A 25,129-nucleotide genomic window follows, 5' to 3' on the forward strand; every position below is an offset into this window, starting at 1 on the left:
AAGGTTAACCCTTTCCTTACACAATATGTAAACTTACAGTATGTGCTCTGGAATCAGAAATATCACACTGATGAAATAGCATTTTATGTGAGAGCTGAAGGATGAGGAAGAAATTAAGTTGGCCCTTACGGAAGGGAAGAGTCTGGTAGAAAGAACAGCATTTTGCAGGAAAGACCCAATTCAGCAAAGACTGAAAAAAAGGCAGTGTGACTAGAACCTTAAATAGAAATTTTGGCAGGGGAAGAGGCCAAAGCCAGGTTCATTGAGAGCTCAAGTAGGGTTTTTACTGGACCAACTGGAGAACAGATTCACTTTTTACCTGGGATTCCAGCAGGATGTAAGCCTGGAGCTGCTGGTGGACAGTTTCGCTACCTTGTGGGGACATTCCAGCTGAGGTTGTGTTACCAAGTCCAAGCTCGCTCTGCTCGCCACACAACAGGCCAATAAATTGGAGATGAGGTGTTGAGGCAAGGAATACGACTTTATTTGGAAAGCTGGCTGACTGAGAAGATGGCAGACTAATGTCTCTAAATAACCATCTTACCAGGGTTTGGATGCCAGTTTCTTTTATAGCACAGATATGGGGAGGAGATGAGGAAGTAAGGTAAAAAGGCCATAAGTTTTGCAAATATCCCCCGGAATGGCCAGCCTCAGGGAGGGGATGTGTTAATTTCTTCTTTTTTGTAGCCATCCACAGGTGGACAGGGTCCAGATGTTTCCCTGAACAAAGGCACTTTGGTCTAACATTCAGACAGAAGGGCAGGGCTCCCCGAGGCAGGCCATTATGTATAGACAGTATCCTTTTAGTGAACAAAAGCAACCGGGAATCAAAGGTTAAAGTAAAAGAAACAGATCCAACATGTAGTCAGAGCTGGCTCTTCCCTGTTGCAGTTGGAGCTCACACAAACGAAAGCAGAGCTGAGAGAGCAAAGAGCCAGAGGAGAGTGCCAGCAAGCACAGCAGAGAGAGAGAGAACAGTTCTCACGTCTCAGATCCAGGCTTGCTCAGTCTACTCCTTGAAATTCTAAGTTTTAGGACCTGTCACATTCTCTTTTTATTAAATTGGTTTGTGTTAATGTTACTGAATGCAAGTTCCTGTGCCCGACACACAGTGAGGCCAAACAATACTAAAGATTGGAGTTTGAAGCAGAGAAAGGTTCACTGCAGGGCTCATGCCCCAGAAAGCCCCAAACTTCCCAAAGGGTTTCAGCAAGGCATTTTTAAAGGCAAGGTGAGAGAGGAGCATGATTGGCTTTTGCAAACTTCCTGGTGTAGGAATCCTTTATTCTTGAAGCTGTCCACATAGGTCAGGTCATGATGTCCCTGTAAACCTCCAACAAGACAAAAGTTACTTTCTGTTCTGCAACTTTTTAATCTTTATTTGGATGGAAAAAAAAAAGTGTTATATCCTTAAAGTTCAGAGCCTTGAGAACGGGCTATCCTTTATATTTTAGGCTATAGGCAACGTTCTTAACTTGTAGCAAAAGCAGTGGAATACAGAGGTTAAAGTAAAAGAAACAGATCTAATATGGAGTCAGATTTATTCTTCCCTATTACATTAAGAGTCCTAATACTAAAAGGAAAGCCCTGCAAAGGATATTGAGACGTACCAGGAACTGTAGTGTTACCAAAGTCAAGGAAATTCCTTGGATGGTGGAGGAATCAGCAGAATCAAATAGAAGACCATCACTTCCCCAAATCCATATGATTGTTTTACCAACCCTTCCAGGGATTTTCCTGCTATGTTGAAAATATAACATCATCTAAACTTAAATTATTTTAAAATTAGTCATTATACAGACTAAAAATTATGCCTGTGGGGAGAGAGGAGAAGATGGCGGAAGAGTAAGACGCGAAGATCACCTTCCTCCTGACAGATACATCAGAAATACATCTACCCGTGGAACTGCTCCTATAGAACACCCACTGAACGCTAGCAGAAGACGTCAGACCTCCCAAAAGGCAAGAAACTTCCCACGTACCTGGGTAGGGCAAAAGAAAAAAGAAACAACAGAGACAAAAGAATAGGGATGGGACCTGCACCAGTGGGAGGGAGCTGTGAAGGAGGAAAGGTTTCCACACACTAGGAAGCCCCTTCGCAGGAGGAGGCTGCAGGTGGCAGAGGGGGGAGCTTCGGAGCCACGGAGGAGAGCGCAGCAACAGAGGTACGGAGGACAAAGTGGAGAGATTCCCGCCCAGAGGATCGGTGCCGACCAACACTCACCAGCCCGAGAGGCTTGTCTGCTCACCCGCCAGGGCGGGCGGGGGCTGGGAGCTGAGGCTCAGGCTTCGGAGGTCAGATCCCAGAGAGAGGACTGGGGTTGGCTGCGTGAACAAAGCCTGAAGGGGTTAGCGCACCACAGCTAGCCCGGAGGGAGTCCGGGAAAAGGTCTGGAGCTGCTGAAGAGGCAAGAGACTTTTTCTTGCCTCTTTGTTTCCTGGTGCGTGAGGAGAGGGGATTCAGGGTGCCACTTTAAGGAGCTCCAGAGATGGGGGTGAGCTGGGGCTATCAGCGCGGACCCCAGAGACAGGCATGAGGCGCTAAGGCTGCTGCTGCAGCCACCAAGAAGCCTGTGTGCAAGCACAGGTCACTATCCACAACACCCCTCCTGGGAACCTGTGCAGCCCACCACTACCAGGGTCCCGTGATCCAGGGACAACTTCCCCGGGAAAACGCACAGCACCTCAGGCTGGTACAACGTCATGTCGGCCTCTGCCACTGCAGGCTCGCCCCGCATCCGTACCCCTCCCTCCCCCAAGCCTGAGTGAGCCAGAGTCCCCGAATCAGCCGCTCCTTTAACCCCTTCTTGTCTGAGTGAAGAACAGACGCCCTCAGATGCCCTACCTGCAGAGGTGGGTCCAATTCCAAAGCTGAACCTCGGGAGCTGTGCGAACAAAGAAGAGAAAGGGAAATTTCTCCCAGCAGCCTCAGGATCAGCGGATTAAAGCTCCACAAACAACTTGATGTACCTGCATCTGTGGAATACCTGAATAGACAACGAATCATCCCAAATTGAGGAGGTGGACTTTGGGAGCAAGATATATCATTTTTTCCCCTTTTCCTCTTTTTGTGAGTGTGTATGAGCATGATTCTGTGTGAGATTTTGTCTGTATAGCTTTGCTTTCACCATTTGTCCTAGGGTTCTGTGCGTCCGTTGTTTGTTTTTTTTTTTAATTTAAAATATTTTTTCTTTTTTTCTTAATAATTATTTTTTTAAATTTTTTATTTTAATAACTTTATTTTATCTTTATTTTATTTTATTTTATCCTCTTTCTTTTTTTCTTTCTATTTTTTCTCCCTTTTATTCTGAGCTGTGTGCATGAAAGGCTCTTTGTGCTCCAGCCAGGCATCAGGGCTGTGCCTCTGAGGTGGGAGAGCCAAATTCAGGACACTGGTCCACAAGAGACCTCCCAGCTCCATGCAAAACCAAACGTCAAAAATCTCCCAAAGATCTCCAACTCAACATCAAGACCCAGCTTCACTCAATGACCAGCAAACTACAGTGCTGGACACACCATGCCAAACAACTAGCAAGACAGGAAAACAGCCCCATCCATTAGCAGAGAGGCTGCCTAAAATCATAATAAGGTCACAGGCACCCCAAAACACACCACCAGACATGGACCTGCCCACCAGAAAGACAAGATCCTGCCTCATCCACCAGAACACAGGCACTAGTGCCCTCCACCAGGAAGCCTACACAACACACTGAACCAACCTTAGCCACTGGGGACAGATACCAAAAACAATGGGAACTACGAACCTGCAGCCTGCGAAAAGGAGACCCCAAACACAGTAAGATAAGCAAAATGAGAAGACAGAAAAGCACACAGCAGATGAAGGAGCAAGGTAAAAACACACCAGACCTAACAAATGAAGAGTAAATAGGCAGTCTACCTGAAAAAGAATTCAGAATAATGATAGTAAAGATGATCCAAAATCTTGGAAATAGAATAGACAAAATGCAAGAAACATTTAACAAGGACCTAGAAGAACTAAAGAGGAAACAAACAATGATGAAAAACACAATAAATGAAATTAAAAATACTCTAGATGGGATCAATAGCAGAATAACTGAGGCAGAAGAAAGGATAAGTGACCTGGAAGATAAAATGGTGGAAATAACTACTGCAGAGCAGGATAAAGAAAAAAGAATGAAAACAACTGAGGACAGTCTCAGAGACCTCTGGGACAACATTAAATGCACCAACATTCGAATTATAGGGGTCCCAGAAGAAGAAGAGAAAAAGAAAGGGACTAAGAAAATATTTGAAGAGATTATAGTTGGAAACTTCCCTAATATGGGAAAGGAAATAGATAATCAAGTAGGAAGCACAGAGAGTCCCATACAGGATAAATCCAAGGAGAAACACGCCAAGACACATATTAATCAAACTATCAAAAATTAAATATAAAGAAAACATATTAAAAGCAGCAAGGGAAAAACAACAAATAACCCACAAGGGAATCCCCATAAGGTTAACAGCTGATCTTTCAGCAGAAACTATGCAAGCCAGAAGGGAGTGGCAGGATATACTTAAAGTGATGAAGGAGAAAAACCTACAACCAAGATTACTCTACCCAGCAAGGATCTCATTCAGATTGGATGGAGAAATGAAAAGCTTTACAGACAAGCAAAAGCTGAGAGAGTTCAACACCACCAACCAGGTTTACAACAAATGCTAAAGGAACTTCTCTAGGCAAGAAACACAAGAGAAGGAAAACACCTACAATAACGAACCCAAAACATTTAAGAAAATGGGAATAGGAATATACATATCGATAATTACCTTAAATGTAAATGGATTAAATATCCCACCAAAAGACACAGACTGGCTGAATGGATACAAAAACAAGACCCGTATATATGCTGTCTACAAGAGACCCACTTCAAACCTAGGGACACATACAGACTGAAAGTGAGGGGATGGAATAAGATATTCCATGCAAATGGAATTCAAAAGAAAGCTGGAGTAGCAATTCTCATATCACACAAAATAGACTTTAAAATAAAGACTATTACAAGAGACAAAGAAGGACACTATATAATGATCAAGGGATCGATCCAAGAAGAAGGTATAACAATTGTAAATATTTATGCACCCAACATAGGAGCACCTCAATATATAAGGCAAATACTAACAGCCATAAAAGAGGAAATCGACAGTAACACAATCATAGTAGAGGACTTTAACACCCCACTTTCACCAATGGACAGATCATTCAAAATGAAAGTAAATAAAGAAACACAAGCTTTAAATGATACATTAAACAAGATGGACTTAATTGATATTTATAGGGCATTCCACCCAAAAAGAACAGAATACACATATTTCTCAAGTGCTCATGGAACATTCTCCAGGATAGATCATATCTTGGGTCACAAATCAAGCCTTGGTAAACTTAAGAAAATTCAAATCATATCAAGTATCTTTTCCAACCACAATGCTATGGGACTAGATATCAATTACAGGAAAAGGTCTGTAAAAAATACAAACACATGGAGGCTAAACAATACACTAATTAATAACGAAGTGATCACTGAAGAAATCAAAGGGGAAATCAAAAAATACCTAGAAACAAATGACAATGGAGACACAACGAACCAAAACCTATGGGATGCAACAAAAGCAGTTCTAAGAGGGAAGTTTATAGCAATACAAGCCTACCTCAAGAAACAGGAAACATCTCGAATAAACAACCTAACCTTGCACCTAAAGCAATTAGAGAAAGAAGAACAAAGAAACCCCAAAGTTAGCAGAAGGAAAGAAATCATAAAGATCAGATCAGAAATAAATGAAAAAGAAATGAAGGAAACAATAGCAAAGATCAATAAAACTAAAAGCTGGTTCTTTGAGAAGATAAACAAAATTCATAAACCATTAGCCAGACTCAACAAGAAAAAAAGGGAGAAGACTCAAATCAATAGAATTAGAAATGAAAAAGAAGAAGTAACAACTGACATGGCAGAAATACAAACGATCATGAGAGATTACTACCAGCAACTCTATGCCAATAAAATGGACAACCTGGAAGAAATGGACAGTTTCTTAGAAATGCACAACCTGCTGAGACTGAACCAGGAAGAAATAGAAAATATGAACAGACCAACCACAAGCACTGAAATTGAAACTGTGATTTAAAATCTTCCAACAAACAAAAACCCAGGACCAGATGGCTCCACAGGTGAATTCTATCAAACATTTAGAGAAGAGCTAACACCTATCCTTCTCAAACTCTTCCAAAATATTGCAGAGGGAGGAACACTCCCCAACTCATTCTATGAGGCCACCATCACCCTGATACCAAAACCAGACAAAGATGTCACAAAGAAATAAAACTACAGGCCAATATCACTGATGAACATAGATGCAAAACTCCTCAACAAAATACTAGCAAACAGAATCCAACAGCACATTAAAAGGATCATACACCATGATCAAGTGGGGTTTATTCCAGGAATGCAAGGATTCTTCAATATATGCAAATCAATCAATGTGATACACCATATTAACAAATTGAAGGAGAAAAACGATATGATCATCTCAATAGATGCAGAGAAAGCTTTGGACAAAATTCAACACCCATTTATGATAAAAGCCCTGCAGAAAGTAGGCATAGAGGGAACTTTCCTCAACATAATAAAGGCCATATATGACAAGCCCACGGCCAACATCGTTTTTAATGGTGAAAAACTGAAACCATTTCCACTAAGATCAGGAACAAGACAAGGTTGCCCACTCTCACCACTATTATTCAACATAGTTTTGGAAGTCTTAGCCACAGCAATCAGAGAAGAAAAAGAAATAAAAGGAATCCAAATCGGAAAAGAAGAAGTAAAGCTGTCACTGTTTGCAGATGACATGATACTATACATAGAGAATCCTAAAGCTGCTACCAGAAAACTCCTAGAGCTAATCAATGAATTTGGTAAAATAGCAGGATACAAAATTAATGCACAGAAATCTCTTGCATTCCTATACACTAATGACGAAAAATCTGAAAGTGAAATTGAGAAAACACTCCCATTTACCCTTGCATCAAAAAGAATAAAATATCTAGGAATAAACCTACCTAAGGAGACAAAAGACCTGTAAGCAGAAAATTATAAGACACTGATGAAAGAAATTAAAGATGATACAGATAGATGGAGAGATATACCATGTTCTTGGATTGGAAGAATCAACATTGTGAAAATGACTAGACTACCCAAAGCAATCTACAGATTCAATGCAATCCTTATCAAACTACCACTGGCATTTTTCACAGAACTAGAACAACAAATTTCACAATTTGTATGGAAACACAAAAGACCACGAATAGCCAAAACAATCTTGAGAACGAAAAATGGAGCTGGAGGAATCAGGCTCCCTGATTTCAGACTATACTACAAAGATACAGTAATCAAGACAGTATGGTACTGGCACAAAAACAGAAACATAGATCAATGGAACAGGATAGAAAGCCCAGAGATAAACCCATGCACATATGGTCACCTTATCTTTGATAAAGGAGGAAAGCATATACAGTGGAGAAAAGACAGCCTCTTCAATATGTTGTGCTGGGAAAACTGGAAAGGTACATGTAAAAGTATGAAATTAGAACACTTCCTGACACCATACACAAAAATAAACTCAAAATGGGTTAAAGACCTAAATGTAAGGACAGACACTATCAAACTCTTAGAGGAAAACATAGGCAGAACACTCTATGACATAAATCACAGCAAGATCCTTTTTGACCCCCCTCCTAGAGAAATGGAAATAAAAACAAAAATAAACAAATGGGACCTAATGAAACTTAAAAGCTTTTGCACAGCAAAGGAAACCATAAAGAAGACGAAAAGACAACCCTCAGAATGGGAGAAAATATTTGCAAATGAAGCAGCTGACAAAGGATTAATCTCCAAAATTTACAAGCAGCTCATGTAGCTCAATAACAAAAACACAAACAACCCAATCGAAAAATGGGCAGAAGACCTAAATAGACATTTCTCCAAAGAAGATATACAGATTGCCAACAGACACATGAAAGAATGCTCAACATCATTAACCATTAGAGAAATGCAAATCAAAACTACAATGAGATATCATCTCACACTGGTCAGAATGGCCATCATCAAAAAATCCACACACAATAAATGCTGGGGAGGGTGTGGAGAAAAGGGAACCCTCTTGCACTGTTGGTGGGAATGTAAATTGATACAGCCACTATGGAGAACAGTATGGAGGTTCCTTAAAAAGCTAAAAATAGAACTACCATATAACCCAGCAATCCCACTACTGGGCATATACCCTGAGAAAACCATAATTCAAAGAGTCATGTACCAAAATGTTCATTGCAGCTCTATTTACAATAGCCAGGACATGGAAGCAATGGAAGTGTCCATCAACAGATGAATGGATAAAGAAGATGTGGCACATATATACAATGGAATATTACTCAGCCATAAAAAGAAACGAAATGGAGTTATTTGTAGTGAGGTGGATTGAGTCAGAGTATGTCATACAGAGTGAAGTAAATCAGAAAGAGAAAAACAAATACAGTATGCTAACACATATATATGGAATCTAAGGGGAAAAAAAAAAGGTCATGAAGAACCTAGTGGCAAGACCGGAATAAAGACACAGACCTACTAGAGAATGGACTTGAGGATATGGAGAGGGGGAAGGGTAAGATGTGACAAAGTGAGAGAGTGGCATGGACATATATACACTACCAAACGTAAAATAGATAGCTAGTGGGAAGCAACCGCATAGCACAGGGAGATCAGCTCTGTGCTTTGTGACCACCTAGAGGGGTGGGATAGGGAGGGTGGGAGGGAGGGAGATGCAAGATTGAAGAGATATGGGAACATATGTATATGTATAACTGATTCACTTTGCTATAAAGCAGAAACTAACACACCATTGTAAAGCAAATATACTACAATAAAGATGGTAAAAAATAAAATAAAATAAATTTTAAAAATAAAATAAGAATTATACATGTGCTCTTTTAGTGCCTAGTCACGTGTAGAGAGAAGTTTGCTCTTGTGCTAATCCATCCCTGACTCTTATATCCCTGAATTGCGGCATCTGTTCTTTAGAGTGGTTTTTTTTTTTTTGGTTTCTTTTTACTGAACTATATTAGCTTTCCATTTTGCCACTCAAAACATAGCTAGTTGTGTGAAGCTTCTAATCAGTGCCCACCCATAGAGGGGCTCCCTTACCCCCTTGCTCTCCTAGTTGAGTCTCAACTCCACTCCAGACCCAAGATGTATAAAAATCGCAATCCTTTCACTTCTTCTGAATGGTTAGCAAATAAACAAGAAGGAAGTAGTCTCAAAAACTCTTTGCAAATGACCTTACAAAGTTTTTCTTTTCAGAGGGTAAGATGGGATGTAGAGCTGACAAAATAAAATAAACTCAAAATGTATTAAAGACCTAAATGTAAGGCCAGACACTGTAAAACTCTTAGAGGAAAACATAGGCAGAACACTCTGTGACATAAATCACAGCAAGATCCTTTTGACCCACCTCCTAGAGAAATGGAAATTAAAAAAAAAAAAATGGGACCTAATGAAACTTAAAAGATTTTGCACAACAAAGGAAACCATAAACAAGATGAAAAGACAACCCTCAGAATGGGAGAAAATATTCGCAAATGAAGCAACTGACAAAAGATTAATCTCCAGAATATACAAGCAGCTCATGCAGCTCAATATCAAAAAAAAACAGGGCTTCCCTGGAGGCTCAGTGGCTGAGAATCTGCCTGCCAATGCAGAGGATACAGGTTCGAGCTCTGGTCTGGGAAGATCCCACCTGCTGCGGAGCAGCTGGGCCCGTGAGCCACAATTACTGAGCCTGCATGTCTGGAGCCTGTGCTCCGCAACAAGAGAGGCTGCAATAGTGCGAGGCCCGCTCACTGCGATGAAGAGTGGCCCCTGCTTGCCATAACTAGAGAAAGCCCTTGCACAGAAACGAAGACCCAACACAGGCATAAATAAATAAATATTTAAATAAATAAAAAAGCTTTGACATTTCATTAGGTCCCATTTGTTTATTTTTGTTTTTATTTCCATTACTCTAGGAGGTGGATCAAAAATGATCTTGCTGTGATTTATGTCAAAGAGTGTTCTTCCTATGTTTTCCTCTAAGAGTTTTATAGTGTCTGGTCTTACATTTAGGTTGCTACTCCATTTTGAGTTTATTTTTGTGTCTGGTGTTAGGGAGTGTTCTAATTTCATTCTTTTACATGTAGCTGTCCAGTTTTCCCAGCACCACTTATTGAAGAGACTGTCTTTTCTCCATTGTATATCCTTTCCTCCTTTCTCATAGATTAGTTGACCATAGGTACGTGGGTTTATCTCTGGGCTTTCTATCTTGTTCCATTGATCTATGTTTCTGTTTTTGTGCCAGTACCATAGTGTCTTGATTAATGTAGCTTTGTAGTATAGTCTGAAGTCAGGGAGTCTCTTTCCTCCAGCTCCACTTTTTTCCCTCAAGACTGCTTTGGCTATTCGGGGTCTTTTGTGTCTCCATACAAGATTTAAGATTTTTTGCTCTAGTTTGTAAAAAATGCCATTGGTAATTTGATAAGGATTGCATTGAATCTGTAGATTGCTTTGGGTAGTATAGTCATTTTCACAATATTGATTCTTCGATTCCAAGAACATGTTATATCTCTCCATCTGTTGGTATCGTCTTTAATTTCTTTCATCTGTGTCTTATAGTTTTCTGCTTACAGGTCTTTTGTCTCCCTAGGTAGGTTTATTCCTAGGTATTTTATTCTTTTTGTTGCAATGGTAAAGAGGAGTGTTTCCTTAATTCCTCTTTCAGATTTTTCATCATTAGTGTATAGGAATGCAAGAGATTTCTGTGCATTAATTTTGTATCCTGCAACTTTACCAAATTCATGTATTAGCTCTAGTACTTTTCTGGCGGCATCTTTAGGATTCTCTATGTATAGCATCATGTCATCTGCAAACAGTGACAATTTTACTTCTTCTTTTCCAATTTGTATTACTTTTATTTCTTTTTCTTCTCTGTTTTCCATGGCTAGGACATCCAAAACAATGTTGAATAATAGTGGCGAGAGTGGACATCCTTGTCTTGTTCCTGATCTTGGAGGAAATGCTTTCAGTTTTTCACCTTTGAGAATGATGTTGGCTGTGGGTTTGTCGTATATGGCCTTTATTATGTTGAGTTTGGTTCCCTCTGTGCCCACTTTCTGGATAGTTTTTTATCATAACTCAGTGTTGAATTTTGTCAAAAGCTTTTTCTGCATCTATTGAGATGATCATAGGGTTTTTATCCTTCTATTTGTTAATATGGTGTATCACATTGATTGATTTACATATACTGAAGATTCCTTGCATCCCTGGGATAAATCCCACTTGATCATGGTGTATGATCCTTTGAATGTGTTGTTGGATTCTGTTTGCTATTATTTTGTTGAGGATTTTTGCATCTCTATTCATCAGTGATATTAGTCTGTAATTTTCTTTTTTTTTGTAGTATCTTTGTCTGGTTTTGGTATCAGGGTGATGGTGGCCTCATAGAATGAGTTTGGGTGTGTTCCTTCCTCTGCAGTATTTTGGAAGAGTTTCAGAAGGATGGGTGTTAACTCTTCTCTAAATGGTTGATAGAATTCACCTGTGAAGCCATCTGGTCCTGGACTTTGTTTGTTGGAAGATTTTTAATTACAGTTTCAATTCCATTACTTGTGATTGGTCTGTTCATATTTTCTATTTCTTCCTGGTTCAGTCTTTGAAGGTTATACCTTTCTAAGAATTTGTCCATTTCTTCCAGGTTGTCCATTTTATTGGCATACAGTTGCTTGTAGTAGTCTCTTAGGATACTTTGTATTTCTGCGGTGTCTGTTGTAACTTCTCCTTTTTCATTTCTAATTTTATTGATTTGACTCCTCTCCCTCTTTTTCTTGATGAGTCTGGTTAATGGTTTATCAATTTTGTTGATCTTCTGAAAGAACCAGCTTTTAGTTTTATTGACCTTTGCTATTGTTTTCTTTGTTTCTATTTCCTTTATTTCTACTCTGATCTTTATGATTTCTTTCCTTCTGCTAACTTTGGGTTTTGATTGTTCTTCTTTCTCTAGTTCCTTTAGGTGTAAAGTTAGATTGTTTATTTGAGATTTTTCTTGTTTCTTGAGTTAGGCTTGTATAGCTATAAACTTCCCTCTTAGAACTGCTTTTGCTGCATCCCATAGGTTTTGGATCGTCGTGTTTTCATTGTCATTTGTCTCTAGGTATTTTTTGATTTCCTCTTTGATTTCTTCAGTGATCTCTTGGTTATTTAGTAACGTATTGTTTAGCCTCCATGTGTTTGTGTTTTATACGAATTTTTTTCCCTGTGATTCATTTCTAATCTCATATTGTTGTGGTCAGAAAAGATGCTTGATATGATTTCAATTTTCTTAAATTTACTGAGACTTGATTTGTGACCCAAGATGTGATCTATCCTGGAGAATGTTCCATGAGCACTTGAGAAATATGTGTATTCTGTTGTTTTTGGGTGGAATGCCCTATAAATATCAATTAAGTCCATCTTGTTTAATTTATCATTTAAAGCTTCTGTTTCCTTATTTATTTTCATTTTGGATGATCTGTCCATTGGTGTAAGTGAGGTGTTAAAGTCCCCCACTATTATTGTGTTACTGTCAATTTCCCCTTTTATAGCTGTTAGCCGTTGCCTTATGTATTTAGGTGCTCCTATATTGGATGCATATATATTTATAATTGTTATATCTTCTTCTTGGTTTGATCCCTTGATCATTATGTAGTGTACTTCCTTGTCTCTTGCAACATCTTTTATTTTAATGTCTATTTTATCTGATATAAGTATTGCTACTCCAGCTTCCTTTTTATTTCCATTTGCATGGAATATCTTTTTCCATCCCCTCACTTTCAGTCTGAATGTGTCCCTAGGTCTGAAGTTGGTCTCTTGTAGACAGCATATATATGGGTCTTGTTTTTGTATCCGTTCAGCAAGTCTCTGTCTTTTGGTTGGAGCATTTCATCCATTCACGTTTAAGGTAATTATCAATATGTATGTTCCTATGACCATTTTCTTAATTGTTTTGGGTTTGTTTTTGTAGGGCCTTTTCTTCTCTTGTGTTTCCCACTTAGAGAAGTTCCTTTAGCATTTGTTGTAGAGCTGGTTTGGTGGTGCTGAAATCTCTTAGCTTTTGCTTGTCTGTAAAGCTTTTGATTTCTCCATCAAATCTGAATGAGATCCTTGCAGGGTAGAGTAATCTTGGTTGTATGTTCCTCCCTTTCATCACTTTAAGTATATCATGCTACTCCCTTCTGGCTTGTAGAGTTTCTGCTGAGAAATCAGCTGTTAACCTTATGGGAGTTCCCCTGTATGTTATTTGTCTTTTTTCCCTTGCTGCTTTCAATAATTTTTCTTTGTCTTTAATTTTTGCCAGTTTGATTACTTATGTCTTGGCACGTTTCTCCTTGGGTTTATCCTGTATGGGACTCTCTGTGCTTCCTGGACTTGGGTGGTTATTTCCTTTCCCATGTTAGGGAAGTTTTTGACTATAATCTCTTCAAATATTTTCTCTGGTCCTTTCTCTCTCTCTTCTCCTTCTGGGACCCCTATAATGCAAATGTTGTTGTGTTTAATGTTGTCCCAGATGTCTCTTAGGCTGTCTTCATTTCTTTTCATTCTTTTTTCTTTAGTCTGTTCCACAGCAGTGAATTCCACCATTCTGTCTTCCAGGTCACTTATCCGTTCTTCTGCTTCAGTTATTCTGCTATTGATTCCTTCTAGTGTAGTTTTCATTTCAGTTATTATATTGTTCATCTCTGTTTGTTTGTTCTTTAATTCTTCTAGGTCTTTGTTAAACATTTCTTGTATCATCTCGATCTTTTTCTCCATTCGTTTTCCCGAGGTCCTGGATGATCTTCACTCTCATTATTCTGAATTCTTTTTCTGGAAGTTTGCCTATCTCCACTTCATTTAGTTGTTTTTCTGGGGTTTTGTCTTGTTCCTTCATCTGGTACATAGCCCTCTGCCTTTTCATCTTGTCTATATTTCTGTGAATGTGGTTTTTGTTCCACAGGCTGCAGGATTATAGTTCTTCTTGCTTCTGCTGTCTGCCCTCTGGTGGATCACTGCTTCTATTTTATGTTTTGGTTTTTTGGCCCCAAGTCTTGTGGGATCTTAGCTCTTCGACCAGGGATTGAACCCATACCCCCTGCATTAGAAGGCGAAGTCTTAACCACTGGACTCCCAGGGAAGTCACAAGGGGATTTTTTGAAAGCACCCCAGGGTATTATTGTACAGCAAGGTGGAGACCATTTCTGGGTGTTATGTAGAAGCAATGTAAATTTGCTCTTTATTTGGTGCTGGAATATCTAGGGAAGTAGAGATTCTTTAGTACCTATGAGCAAGGGCTGTAGATCACAAGATGTCAAATGCTAAAAGGAAAATGATGATAGGAAGAGTTTCCATTGGCTGAACCCTCCATGAAAGCTCCAACTTTGTAGACTCCTCAAGACTTTACTGATAATGTATTCTCTCCTAACACCTACTCATGAGAAGTGAAATACTACTGAGGAGAGGAGCTGAAATGGAGGAAAAGTATGACATCTGCCTCCTACGAGGAAAGATTTTCTTTGACCTATGCATTTCATAAGTCCAGGAGGCAGCATCAACATAGAATACTATGTGAGCAGTGCCCCCTGCAGTTGTGCATGCACCAGCCCTGTCTATAATTCATCTTCATGAAGAATGCACACCACTGAGGCAGGTTGGATCAACAGTACTGCCTCTTCCTGAAGGTTATTTGGCTTCACATTGCTAACATCTTCCAAAGGATTGCAAGTCACATTTCTCTTTATCTTCAATAAATTATCCAAAGAACTCCAAGGGCCATAACATTTCATAAGGAATTCAGCTCTGGTAACAGAAAGGCAATATTTTTGATCTCTAGTTTTTGAGGTAGGCAGCTGGAAATATAACCAAAGGATTTCAAGTTCACAAAAGTGAAACCAAGGGAAATCTGCTAATCCCTGTTCACTCTCTAATATTCCTGTGTCTTTTTATGTGGCATAGAATTGATAGGCTCAGAATATGCCATAAAAATACTGTTCACTTCATGCTTGGTTCTTTAATAACATCTTAACTCTTTCACTTACTAGCTATGTGACTTGACAAGTTGTTTGACTTCCCTCTGTTTCCTTGTGTGTAAAATAGGGGCACACAGTTACTATAGTAGTGATTAGTACTATTCACCAAATATTGCCTGTTCCCTCCACTTCTGGATACACTGTGGGTTTGCACTCCCTGCCCTGCCCCCTTGTGGTTGGGTGGTGCCAGGTGATTAGCTCTGAACAATGAGTTGGGAGCAGAAGTGATGTTTGCCATTTCCAGGCTCGAGCTTTGAGCTGCAGGTTTGAGACTCCCTAGGTCTCTTTCTCTCTCTCTGCTGCTGGCTATGCTGTCAGCCAAGGAGAGATGGAACAGGGCCCAGAGCTGCCTGTCAGTGGATATGGTGGTTTATAAACAACTGAGATTACAGACTGTTGACTACCCTGACTAATAGACTTATCCGTAGGTTTGTGGTGAGGACTCAATGGGATAATATATTGTAGGCAATTGCTCTACTTACTATCTGTCACACTATAAAGTGCTAAATACATATATCTTTCCATCTTTCAGTTAGGCATTACTGGACTTCTCTGTCTAAATATTTGCATTTGTGTAGCTTTCAGGAATTAATTTTCAGGCCAGGATTGAATGATACAAGCTACCTTTAGAAGTGTCTACTCTGACATTTACTTATACATGAAAATTATTAGTCAGCAAGTTAATAAATCATATTTTCAGCTTGTGATAATTGATGGTATAAAAGAACCTCTAAGAACTTAACATTACATTGCTCACAAAAGTGAAATAGTAATGACAAAAACTGTATCTAATCTTCTTTTTAATAAATAACCACATGTAACTGATTTACTCAGCTCTTACCAAATCAAGTGAGGGAAATCTAAACTGATTTATAAATATTGGAGGAGTGTTTAGTTTTAACACATAATAAATGCAAAGCATAAGGATTTAAAGAAGAAACTCAAAAGAAATAATATTCTAAAATAATGTTGGTTCTTCCTTTCTCTCACTGCCATTTTTCAAACATTTATATTCTACCTATAAATATGCACCTGTATAAATTATGACTAAATCTATTTACACTGCTTCACGGTAAGTATTTTGCTGAATGTGTGGGATTTTAATCTCCGGTGTATTCTGTACTAAAGGATAATAGATTTGGCAACAGAAATGGGTAGTTATGTTCCATTAAAAACCACCTCTACAATTCATAAATGGACTGAGGTTCTGCTCCCAAACCAATGATATGCTTAACTTCCAAAAGGTCTAAAACAAATTCTCCAGTTATGATTTCCAGAGTCATATTTTCCTCCATTTTAAAAGATTGCAATATTTATATTATTTTCCATGGGTTCTCTAAATAATAGCTAAATGTCTTGACAATAAGTATGATTTGTTAAATTCAGTGATCTCTTGATAAGTGGTAGTTTGATTATTTGCTTACATTATCAATCATCATGCCATTTATTTAATTTTTATATTTATTTTTAATAATTTTTTCTTATAAAAGTAATACATAATCATACAAAAAAAAAAACCCTGCAAATTAGGAGAAAAAGAAAAAAAAGTCACCCATTATTCCAGCCCTAGAGAAAACCAGTTACCCTCTTGAGGACTTTTTATTAGTTCTTTTTCTCTGCATACATTTGCCATAAAGGTACAATACAAATACAAAGTAATATATACTGGGTTTTTTTGGATAAACAACACGGTCCTACTGTATAGCACAGGGAACTATATTCAATATCCTGTGATAAACCATAATGGAAAAGAATATGAAAAAGAATATATATGTATAACTGATTCACTTCACTGTGCAGCAGAAATTGACACAACATTGTAAATCAACTATACTTCAATAAAATTAAATAATAATAATAATATATACTGTTTTTTAGCCTTCATTCTTGATTATAAATGTAACCTATATGACTCCCTATAAAGAATTCTGAAAATATAAAAATTAAGACAAAAACATAAACCAGGGAAAACCCATCAGAGATTATCATTATTCATATTTTAGTGCTTCCATTAAAAGCAAACATTACTCAGCTACTTCAGAGTTCACTCAAAGAAATATTCCCTAAAATGGTCCTCAGCAGCACGATTATGTTTTGCAAATTTTTATTCACTTCTGAGTTGGATCACCATCATTCATCATGAATTTGCAATAGGAGACAACTACCTGTTACATCCTGATGTTATAGATACAAAAGACCCAACCTCTTGTCACCAATAGCTCCAGGTTTGGGGAGGATATAGACTAGAAAACAATGACAATACAGAGTGATTAGGGCTAGCATTTGAGATAAGCTCAGTCTGCAACAGAACTTGTTGGACAGAACACAAGCCTATCCTGTTGGGGGAGAAAGAGTCAGGAAAACAAGCTTCCTGGAGGCTACACAGTAGGGCTTCACTCTGAGGGAGGGGTGCAGCCAAAGACGGGGAGAAGGAGAGTCAGCAGGGAGCATCCACTGTCCAGGATCAAAGATAATCCCACATTGTTGGAAGATAGAAGGATCGAGACAAGAGATGAGGTGGGAGAAGTTGGCACAGGCTTTGTATTCCATAGTGAGTCTGAGTTTTATGGAGAAGGTAACAAGGCAATTAAGCAACAGAGTTGACATGATCAGTGTGCATTTAAGAGGAACACTCTGGCTGCAGGCGGGAAGTGATGGGAGATATGGCAAGGCTTAGGCTGAGGGCACAATAAACTACGGCAGTCATCCAGATTAGACATGGAGAGGACTGGAGTGAAGGCAGCCGTAGCAATCAATGTCAGGAATGTCAAGGAGGTTTAGAATATTCCTTACCCCTCCATGTGCCACTTAGGGATTAAACTTGGATATTGATCATGCCAGCCAAATTGTTGATAAGACAATATCTCAAGACTTACCTTGATGATCTTCTTTGATATGAGATTAAACAAGACAAATAAGAATATACTTTGGATCCTGCTCCAAAGGGATCATCATATAAGACCTGGGTAAGATCCCAACACTATAATTGAAGTCAGGTAATATGGACATATGCTATATCACTCATGGAGAGGAATGGCTTGAAGACCCTTTTAGGGCAACGTGACCACTGCAGAAGAACTAGAAAAATACTTTGGGTCATGATGATTTATCTGAGCTGCAAGTTGAAAGTAGAATAAATCTATTCTGAACAATGTACTTACTAAATCATAGTCATTCATAGTATATTAACAAGACAGTTACCCAAATGGGTACACATTTGCTGAATAAACAAATGTTGGATAGGGGATGAGGACTTACAAATGCCAAGGTATGTAGAGGTTCAATATCAATTTTGTTGTCGACTGGGATTGCTAATGTGGTTTGCAGAGTTCTCCTAATCAAGGTGACTGACACTGAAAGCTATCCAAATTTTTTAGCACAGTGTTTACACCTGTCTATCATTTGGCTGCTGAAGACTTTTTTTTCCTTTAATGATTAGAACTTTCTGAAACTGGTTTGGATTGCTTCGTGAGGGGATAAGGAGTTTGCTGTCACTAGAAGTATTCTTTTTAAAGGCTGAAAAAAAAACACTGGAGGACAAGTTTTAAGCAGGATTTATATGCAGATTAAAATACTGGTTTATAGCTTTGGACGGTTTTATTTTTCTGTTGTAGTCATGGGATGATATGCTTATATATTACAGTAAGTCCCCTACACAGGAACTTTCAAGTTGCGAACTTCCAAAGATGCGAACGTGCGTTCACATATCCAAACACGTAAGTTAATACACGTGTCTGGTGTACATTGTCACATATGTGCATCCTCTACAAGTGGTTGTGCTTTTGTGTACTTTACTGTACAGTACTGTATAAAGTACAATAGTACAGTATCTTTATTTTAAGCCCAGGATGTCCGGAAGCAAGCGTAAAAACAGAGGTGATGTAGCTGGTACTGCTAAGAAGCACTAAGCGATAACGATGGAAACAAAAGTGAAAATAATTGAGAGAGTGGAGCGAGGTGAAAAGATGGTAGATGTCACTCATTCTTATAGTAACTGAAGAACCGAAGAGATTCATGATGCAGGAAATGCAATCCAGTTCTACCATGTCATCTATGACGAGGAAAAAAAAGAGCTACTACCCAGACATCACTGGATCGTTTCTTCAAGAGGGTAGATAGAATTGAATCCAGCAAGGAACCAGAACCTGTGTCATCCACATCAGGCATGAGTGAAATTGCAGCTTACCCTCCGTCTCCTATTGCTGATGATCCTTCAACTCTACCATCTCCCACCTCCTCTCCCTCCTCCAGTGAGTAACTCTTCTTGCCTGTTCACTTGATGCCAGCCCCTGTATGCCAGCTGTTGTACTGTACTTTTCGAGGTACTGTATTGTAAGATTAAAAATGTTTTATTTTTTGTGTTTGTTTTTTATGTATTATTTGTGTTAAAAGTATCGTAAACCTATTTTGTGTTTGTTTGTTTTTTATGTATTATTTGTGTGAAAAGTATTATAAACCTATTACAGTACAGTACTTTATAGCCAATTGTGTTTGTTGGGTACCTAGGCTAACTTTGGTGAATTTACGAACAAATTGGACTTATGAAAGCACTCTCGGAATGGAACTCATTCATATGTAGGGGACTTACTGTACTTTTTCTTCCCTGCTACTCAGCACTACATAAACAAATTTAACTAAGTTGATAAAAGATTTAAGATACAAGGTCAGAAACCAGATACCTAGAATTCCTTTAACACACATATTTAAAATTTGCATACGGATGATTAAGTTGGATCTTCTTGCAAAGCAATGATTTAAAATTTTAATTCATTCAGCCTTAATTGAGAGCTAACTTTGTGTTGCTGGATATAAAAACAGATAGGTCAATATAAAGGGCTATTTAAAATTCTATCAAATTACAAACTGAGTACAGGTGTCTACTTCCATCATACAGCCTGTGCAATGAAAGAAAACTTGATGAAAATAATCCATCATAGTGCAGAAAAATATAAGGTTTTCCATCAGAGGAACAAAAATTGTGAGAAATCTCTGGAAGATAGAATACAATCATGTGCAAACAAGACAACAACTCCAAATATATATGGGAGAAAATGATTATTTCAAAAGTTAGAACTACCAGAGGCACCTCAAAAGGGCCATGCCATCAATGGAGGAGTATGATTTAAGGGGACCCTGCCATTGCATATTGATAAGTGATGCTGTTTCCGTTGATAAGATTTCAGGAAATCTGTTAAGAAGTGAGATCTGAAATGGCTTCTTTTTTTTAATATAGTTTTTAGTCTTCTTTCTAGCACTACTTACTGCATGTGCTCAAGTTGAAGCCCCGTGCCCCTTGGGAGTGTATTACATTGCAAAGAAGAGAAATGTGACTCAGACAATTTTGACAGTGACTCCATAGCAAGAAAAAAATCATAAACTCATTTAAGTCCTTCTCAATGCCACATAATTACTTACAGAATATTGAGATCCTAAGACAAACTTCAGGACTAGTGTCCGAGAGATATGGAATTACCTTTCAGCTGAGAGGCAAGACAGAGTTGGGAAGTTGGTAACTCAAAAAATTTGAGAAGTCCAGCCCCAGGTTCTGGATTGTCATCCCCACCATCTTTAGAAGGGGCTGAAATTTTCTGTGTCTCCAATGAGGTGTCTTTTTTTCTAAGGAACTAGATTAGAAAAATCTAGGATGGAAGATGGGAACTCTCAAAGCAGCAGCCGGTGAAAATGGGATTAGGATTTTTCCCCCAATCAAGAGCTTTTATTGCATCTTTAAAATATCACAGATGAGTCTGAAGTATTATCTGACATCTTGCTGCTTCTGTAGCTGGACAACGTAGGTCTTATTCATCAGCCTGCTGAACTGTTCCTTTTTCAGAAACAGAGATAGCATCCAAAAGTTTTCTGATATCCTTGTTTTTAAGTATTGTGGCTTGCTGAATCAAAGCAGCTAAATTTGATACAAGTTCAATGTCATTTCCTTCAAAACTGAACTCATCTTTCTAGGCTTGAGATACTAAACAAGCAATGCCTGGCCTCATTTGAACCCTGTGGATGTATTTTTCACATTCCCCAAATTTCAGACTTCAACAAGAGAACCATTCTCCTAAATAATGATGTTGATGGGGAAGTGAGCATACACAGACCTCATCTTGTAATGGAAGCCCAGTGTGACACCCTTGACCATGTTCTGTACACGACTACAGATAGTGTGAACCGTTGCCAGTTACTTTCTATTTCCCCACCCTTTGTCAACCCGGAGCCTCATCTTTTTCTTTCCAAGGAGACTGAGTTCTACATTAATATGATTGATGTCCCTCCACAGGGTGCCTCTGGGCCCTTCTCAATAATTGTGCATCCCTTCAGAGTGATGTCGACATTTTCTGGAATGTCGACAGTCTGATTTTGAGAATGGTCTTCATTCTTGCAGTAGATGCAGCAAAAAGACTGGGATTAGGCCATTAGACTAGTGGGTGGACAAAGAGAAATTGACTAGAGGAGAGAAACATGATGTTGAAATGGTAACAAATAGAAAATTTGAAAGTTTATCCTGCAGGATGGCTAAAAATAATTTTATTCTGAATAAGAATGTGATTGCTAAGAATCACTCTTCAAGCAATCAAGGATTTAAATTTCCTTGTTTAGACTCAGAATTTAAATGGGAAAACTGATGCAGAAGACTTCAGGACCACTCTCCCCTCTTCACATGGCTGGCTTCTTCCCATCCTCTGGGTTTCAACTTTAAGACTGCATTCTTAACATAAGGTTCTCCCTGACGACTTAGCAATTGGGGCTTATATAGTGCATTGAATGCAACACATGTGTGTTCTAAACTCAAGTGATTAGACACTGATGGGCCCCTAATACTGTTCATGAATATTTGCATCCCAGGTAGATGCTGTCAGAGCATGTGTCCTGCCCAGCTCCTGCTGGTCCTCTCTTCCAACTCTTCTCCTCACTGACAGCCTCTTAGAAACCTCTTGCCACTCTCCTGGAGGGCTTCCTCTGGCTGCAGGGGCATGACCCACCATGCAGGCTGGAGGTATCTGTGAATCAATGCCTCCAGAAGCAGCCCTCAACAGTCATCCAATGGAAAATGTCAGATAAATACCCCAAACCTCGCCTCTCAGGTGGGGCAACACTGAGGCATGTTATGCAAAGTCTCCCGAGAGTCCCCAGAGGCCTGAGCCCCAGCTGCCCACATCAGGAATTCTGCTCATTTGCACACCCTTTGATTGGTTTTCTTTCCTTCCTTGTCTCCTTCCCCACTTGCCTTCCAGTGGTTCCTGGGATCGTCCCCCAGATAAACTACTTGCATTCACATCCTTATCTCAGAGTCTACTGGGGAAACCCATACTAAAACAGCATTTTTCCACATAAGAAAATTAACCAACTATGGAGGAAAGTAGATGAAGACAAATTTGAACTAACAATGACTGATGATTAGGAAGCAAAGAATAACAGCAATTAAAAACCATAGAGAACACCCCTAGGGATGCACTGACCAGTGTTTCCACCAAGCCTTGTTCGTACTCCCTGCCTGTGCACAGCAGCAGTGCTTGTTTTCCAGTGCTGTGAAAAATTCAGCGGAAGCCAACTTCCATTGGAACCCTGAATTAACTGTTCTTATTAAACTCCAATATCGTGCTATTTAAAACATATGAGGGACTTCTCTGGAGGTCCAGTGGTAAGACTCTGCAATCCCAGTGCAGGGGGTACGGGTTCAATCCCTGGTAAGGGAACTAAGATCCTGCATGCCGCAAGGAACAGCCAAAAAAAAAAAAAAAATAGTATAAATACTAAATTTCGGTAATAGTTAATTCCTCATATAGTCACTTACTAGTATGTAGCACTTGCTTATATGTATAAAATATGAAATGATATCATATGGTACATCATTTGCTCATAATAAAGAGGAAGCTCTGTGCTTTATCAGTTTAAGGTTCCTGAAAGCCTTGTGGATACTGGTCCACACGTTCACCAACCCTGCACTAAATAGAGACCATACTGGGAAAAAAAAAAAAAAAAATTATCGCAAGCAAATACCCACTGTTTTCTTGGCAGCCCGACTCCGGGACCAAACATACCTTAACAATTAAGTTCCTAGTCCCTGAAAGAGTAAACATACTTTCAGGGGGAAAAGAAAAACATACAACAGTCTTACCAAGTTGCTTTTTTTTTTTTTAACATCTTTATTGGAGTATAGTTGCTTTACAATGTTGTGTTCATTTCTGCTGTATAACAAAGTGAATCAGCTATATGTGTACATATATCCCCATATCCCCTCCCTCTTGCGTCTCCCTCCCACCCGTCCTATCCCACCCCTCTAGGAGGTCACAAAGCACCGAGCTGACCTCCCTGTGCTATGCAGCTGCTTCCCACTAGCTATCTATTTTACACTAGGTAGTGTATATATAAAAAACTAAAAATAGAACTACCATATGACCCAGCAATCCCACTACTGGGCATATACCCTGAGAAAACCATAATTCAAAAAGATACATATACCACAGTGTTCATAGCAGGTGTATTTAAAATAGCCAGGACATAGAAGCAACCTAAGTGTCCATCGACAGGCGAATGGATAAGGAGATGTGGCGCATATGTACAATGGAATATTACCAAGCTGTTGGGTTTGATATTTACTACTCTCTTTCTCGGGTCAAGGCTGCGGAGTATAAACTGGGCTCCAGCCAGGTTATAACCACTTTCCTTCAACAGTCATTTTCCAGAAACTTCTGTTTTCTGGAAGAGATTTTTAAAAATAGTACCTGGGAGGAAATCAACCATGCTTATGTTGCTGAGTGATTCTAATATGTTTGAGGGGGAGTACGGCCCATGCATGTTAAATCATTCACTGTTTGCAGAGAACTTCCTTTGGGTGTAGATTTTCTTATTCTCCGCCACCAGCAACTATTTTTCTAGTCGCCTATATGTGTTTGCAAGTTTGTCTCCCTCAACTGGACTGTACACGAGTGGAGGGCCACGATCTTGCCTAATCTACCTCTGCCTGCCCGCGACAGCGCAGGTCAGTAAAGGGAGAGGGGAAGCGGGGCTCCGTTGCGGGAGGGAAGAAGGAGGAGCCCTGAGGCGGGACTTCCACTGCAGCGCCCTCTGCAGACCTCATTGATGGATGTGAATTCACCACCAGCTTGGCTTCCTTCCCTTCCCCATCAAGTTTCCCCCATTCCTTTAGGGTCTTCCTGAAGCCCTTCCTGAATAAACCATTTGAACATGATTCTTGTCACAAGGCTTTCTTCTGGGAATCACCAGCTGACTTCAACCCAGAGGACTGAGAATCAGAGCACTGGAAATATGCAAGTTAGTGGTTACCATCTTGTTTTAGTTAACGGTCCTCTGTTTCCAAGGAGGAGAAACCCATTCAAATTAACTTAGATGGAAAGTATACAAAAGACTTAAATTCCAGAGGTACACCATGGCCTTGGGGGAATTAGAAAGTCACCTTAAACGTGTTGGGGCCACATAGTCTCTCTTCTCTGATTCTCCTAGCACTTGTACTCATCTTTTTTGCTGCAGTTAATATTTTCTACGATGCTTTGCTCTAATGTGCTGTGTTGGCACATGGCTGCAGCTTACTAAGGGAACAGAACCCTTGCCCTGTCTCTACAGAGAACAAACTAATTCAGTCTCTTAGTGCCCTAGGCCCAAATGCCAGGGGAAAAATTCAAAACACCAGAATCTGATTAGCCCACCTGGGGCAGGTGTCTGCTCCATGACAATCAGATGTTGCCTCGGAAGCAGGGTCACCTGCCCCAACACAGCCACTTCTTCAACAGTACTGTGGACATGGGTGGGCTTTTTCAAGAGGGATTGTAGGCTCAAGGCAATGACTGATATCTTTAGGACAATAACAAGCCAAGACTTTTTTGTTTGGCCTTCAAACATCTCAGTGTTGGCCCTGCCCTACCCTCTGAAGCATAGAGATCCCCACTCACTTGAATATGTTCCATCAACCTCGGTCTCATGGGCTTGTTCACCACGTATCAACATGCTAGGCTAACTCCATCTCCATGC

The 25,129-nt window shown here is 39.4% G+C and overlaps 1 long non-coding RNA gene and 1 pseudogene across 2 annotated transcripts in view; one reads left to right on the forward strand and one right to left on the reverse strand.

Moving 5' to 3' along the window:
- Positions 1-10,013, forward strand: part of LOC309644518 — a 147,253-nt gene extending 137,240 nt beyond the window's left edge. The window contains exon 2 of the long non-coding RNA XR_014254475.1: positions 8,109-10,013. This is a non-coding gene — a long non-coding RNA (uncharacterized lncRNA). The remainder of the gene's footprint in view (positions 1-8,108) is intronic.
- A 10,341-nt stretch (positions 10,014-20,354) lies between these two features.
- LOC309645826 (large ribosomal subunit protein uL6 pseudogene) lies at positions 20,355-23,273 on the reverse strand (annotated as a pseudogene). Its single transcript has one exon. The product of its transcript is annotated as a large ribosomal subunit protein uL6 pseudogene (transcript).
- Positions 23,274-25,129: the final 1,856 nt, after the last annotated feature.

Source organism: Balaenoptera physalus (genome assembly GCF_965194825.1).
Source record: "Balaenoptera physalus genome assembly, chromosome: 16".
NCBI lineage: Eukaryota > Metazoa > Chordata > Mammalia > Artiodactyla > Balaenopteridae > Balaenoptera > Balaenoptera physalus.